Source organism: Marmota marmota, unplaced genomic scaffold (genome assembly GCF_001458135.2).
Source record: "Marmota marmota marmota unplaced genomic scaffold, marMar, whole genome shotgun sequence".
In the NCBI taxonomy this organism is placed as follows: domain Eukaryota; kingdom Metazoa; phylum Chordata; class Mammalia; order Rodentia; family Sciuridae; genus Marmota; species Marmota marmota.
Genome location: NW_026000229.1, coordinates 22886167 through 22890825, shown reverse-complemented (window position 1 = coordinate 22890825; position 4659 = coordinate 22886167).

The following is a 4659-nucleotide window of genomic DNA, read 5'->3' as shown; positions in this document are numbered from 1 at the left end:
TAGACCATTATTTTATTTATTTATTTATATGTGGTGCTGAGAATCAAATGCAGTGCCTTACACATGCCAGGCAAGTGTACTACTGCTGAGACCCAGCCCCAGACCCTGCCACCTTTCTTATTGCAAACCTGATAATATCACTGCCCTGCTCATGAAATTTCCATAACTCATCACCTGTAATCCAAGCTCAACTGAATTCAAGGCCCTCTACACTCTAACCCCACCCTACTTGGTCTCTGGCCATTCTCTCTGCCCTGAAGTTCAAGCTGAATTGGCTATTAGCCATTTCCCAGACCCTCTGATTCCACCATTTCCTCCAGGATTTTGATGTGGAAAGCCCTTACCTTTTCCTCCTCGTTTTTTAGGACTAGCTCCCAGGTCACTTTCCCAGGGAAGCCCTTCCTGTCCTCTGCAGCAGCAGCAGCAGCAGCAGCAGATTCTTCTCTGTCCACCTCTGTGCTTTGGACATGTCTCAAGTCTAGCTCCTGTCCTAAAATAGGAGGTGAATTGTCAAGTACACAGATGGAGCTATCTTGCCTTAGATTGAAGGTTAGCTCCATCACTTACTAGTATTGGTAATATAGGTAAGTCATTTCAACTCCCTGTGGCTCAATTTCCTCATCTGCAAATTAGGGGACATAATAGTACTTTTCTCATTGCTCTATGTTCAAAAATCTCAAAATGCATCCACAATTCATTGTTCATAGTAAGTGCCACATGAGTGTTAGCCATAATTTTTATTTCCTATGTGCATGTTTCTTTTCCCAATTTGATCATGAAATCCTAGAAAGCAGGGCTGTCTTACTTGTCTCTGCCTCCCCAGTGTCCAGCTCATTGTAAATGCTTGGTACATATTTGCTCAATGAAAAAAAATTATTTTTGATCATTCTACTGGTTGATCATTTGCTCATTGGGTTAGTTGGTAAGCCAGCAGAATCATTTGCATTGAGCTTGTATTTCCCAGGTGGGTCAGCAGCAGGTCCCAGTCTAGATAGTCTTACAAACACTGTGGATATGTGGGGGATTTGGTTAGGGTTTTGGGTTCCTCTCAGTCTGCTTTTCTTATCACTAGGCCCTGTTCTCTACTTTTCAGATGCCTGTGAATATGTAGGGTTTCTTGTTCTACCTTATTCAAAAGGGCTTTGTAATTCAATACCTTTGTTCTTGGGCTGCAAACATGTCCTTTTTCCATTGTGAAAGTTTGGTTTCTGTGGCATTCAGAACATCCCAGGACTTTGGGATATTGCTGCAGATGAATAGAAAAGGAAGAAAGGGAAGCTTCAGAGATGTTGAGAGTGTAGAGGGTGCAAAATATCAGGAAGCCTGACATGGCTTGGGCTCACCTATTTTGTGCTTCTGTCCAGCAAGTGATTCAATTCCTAATTGTTTCTGCTAAAAATCTAATAGCAGTCTTGGCTGCTTAGGACTTGCTAGAGAGAGGGTCCCATCAAAAGCTCCTCAGCTAAAGACACAGAGTTTGCACAAGAATTAACAGAAAGCAACAGAGACAATTCAGAAAGCAGATGCCTAGAGGATATGAAATAGAATTCTAGAAACTGAGATGAGAAGAGGTATAATTCAATAACTTATTTCAAGAAAAACTGGACATTTATACAGGTATCTGGAATTTTCTATATACCTGTGCATCAGCAGAGATATTTAGGGCAGCTCTCAGGCATATGTAGCTATTCCAATAGAGGGTAAGGGAGAGCAGCTAAGTTAGTTTTGTCACATCTCCTATTCTCTGGAGCCCAAATAGTGGCAACCCTCTACCACCAATGCTCAGGGAGGTCCTGGAGAGAACCGGAGCACGTTGAGAGGGACCACAATGACCTTCCCCACCAGAGCCCTGTCCCTGCTCCTCTCACTCTGCCCTCTTTCCTACTCTATAATCTATAGACTCTGAGGACTTCTTCTTCTTCTTCTTCTTCTTCTTCTTCTTCTTCTTCTTGCACCAGGGATGACTGAACCCAGGGGTACTTAACCACTGACATCGTTTCCTCTCCATTCTAGAGCTACTTTCCATTGATTTATTTTCCCTACTTTTCTTACCAGTTTCTTTCCTCTCCTTTTCCACTTCCTGGGGCTCCTTACTCTCTTCTTTCCTGCAATCCTTGTGAACTTTGCTACCACTGGGTCCTACCAGACCCAGTGTTGGCCTGGTAGGGAGTGGCTGAGGCATAAGCCAGAGCTTGGCTTTTGCCCACAATCCTTGGTGGCAGCCATTGTTGGGAAACTGCCCTCACTGGGACAATCCCAGGGCTTTGGTTGCTTCAGCTGGAAAAGTTCTTGGAGACCCTGGTCCATCCTAGAAGATTGGTTGGCAAGGACCTTAGTTTCTGTTTTGCTCAGTGATAGGCCAGTTGCAGTTTTGCTCTGTAATATAATTTCTTCACTCATTCAACACTTACTAAGCACTTACCATGTGCCAATGAATATGTTCCAGGTATCAAGCAGGTATCAAGCAGGCAGAGATGTAAATAAGTTCATACGTGGCTCCCAAGATGGTAAGCAGTCTGCTACTTTTGCAATGGATTACAATGAAAAGTATTATTTATATTAACAATATGAAAGACATCAGTAGATGGAAGAAAAATGGATCCATGGACCACTCTTTCTCTCAAAGGTTGACTCCATCTTGGGTAGTCATTGGGTGGCTACCATAATATAAATAAACATTGCTGATGGCAGGTTATTTTGACTTTATTCAACAAACAGCCCATTTCTATTTATCCCAGGGCAAAACAACAAAGCAACACTAATCATTAGTTTCTTTCCACTGAGATGACCATGCAGATGTCTCTACTCCTGGTGGTTTTCAACAGCCATATGTTGACCACTATTTATTGAAAGGAAGACCCAGCTTTCAGTCTTATAAAACTAACAAGTGTAGAGGGCTGTGTTGAATGAGGATGGAAAGAAACTTCTCATGAACCTTTCTTGGAAAAGGTAGGTAGATGGGAGGATGAAGGAAGGAGTGTAGTCAAAAAGCAATAGATTTGGAGTTAGAGGAGTAGATGTCTAGTCTCAGCTATGCACCAAGTGACCTAATGTGTCTGGCTTTAGTTTCCTCATCTGAAAATGGGAATGATAACAATATCCATCTGATGGGGTCACTAGGAGAACTAGATGAGAAAGTAAGTAAGTATAAAGCACTTAGAACACAGGCACATCTATGGTGAGGATAATAAAGAGCAGGCTGTGTGGCTTCAGGAAAATCACTTAAACACACTGGCCACAGCTTCCTTATCTGAAAAACAAATGAGTTTTGCAGGATCATGTGAAATTCTGTTCAGTAACATTCTTTGAGCGTCTTCCCTGTTGGTGCCATACTGGGCATTCAGAGAGGGTTGAGCCTGTCCCCTCTCTCCAGAAGGATAGGAAGGAAACATACAAATAGATGACTCTAACAGAGAACATGGTCCCAAAGAGTTGCTGGGTTCAGGAGTGTGAGTGTTCAAGGGCACAGGTCCTGGAGAGCTTGGTGGGAGGCAGAGTTTGACCTGGGCTTTGAAGGATGGGTGGAGATATCGTGTCTTCTTTGATTTTGAGAGTGCTTTGCCTTTTGAATAAGTCTGTATGACTTTGGACTGGAGGACTCAGGGATCTGAATCAGACTATGCAGGGCTATACTAGGCATCCTGGTACTTGTTTTGGAAAGAGGATATCAAAAAGTTCTAGTGTTCTCCATATCTTTATCCTTTCCAAACTGAGCTCATCATGACCTGGCCTCAGATCCCTTTTAGCTGCATCTCTACCATTTATCCCTTTCATTGTGATATTTACAGTTTTTAAAATATACTTTCCCTTTCCTCCATTCTATCTTGAAAATGCTCCTTCTTTTGTCCTGGAGCTGGTCCCTTTCATGTTAGGGGGCAGCATGCACAAGCAAGACACTAGGGTCAGATTGACAGGATTCATACCCTAGCTTTGCCCTTCAGCAGACAGTGGGGCCCCTGTTAAGTTACTCAATCCATTGGTTAGTCAATGTCCTCATCTGAAAAATGAAGATACAGGATAAAAGTGGTGCCTAACGCAAAGGGTGGTTGTAAGAATTAACTGACGTAATGCAAAGTACTTGTCAGCTGGTTGCACAGTAATCATTGAATAAATATGAGCAGTTGTGATGGACACTATGTCTGGCTTACTCCTACTTGCTTTCTAGCTTAGTCACTTCCTCTGGGAAGCTTTTCCAGGCTCCAGGTTGTGTACTCTCTTAGTTCCGTGTGTACCCTCTTCTACCTTAGCACCCACACCTGTCATCTCTTTATCTTTCCGGGGACCCCACCAGATTGCAAACTCCACGAGGTCAGTCGATTGTGCTGGCTGCTAGGATAGGCACTCAATAAATAATTAATAAATGATAGGGTGATAATCCCAGGGATCCCCAGGTGTGGCTGGGGGTTGGGTGGGGGAAATAGCTAGGGGTGGGTGTGGGACCTATGCAATGAGTCCTGAGGTTGAAAGTGCAGGCGGAGCTCGACTCCTCAGAAGACAGAGAGTCTAGGCCTCCCAAATATCGAGGGCTCTTTACTCTCCGGAACAGAATAAAGCGACACGGGAAAGGACAGCGCTCAACTTTGGCAGGGTCTGAGCACTAGGGAGAAAATGCAGCAGGACCTGTTGGGCAAGCGCGCTAGGGCCCCGCCCCGCGGCCTG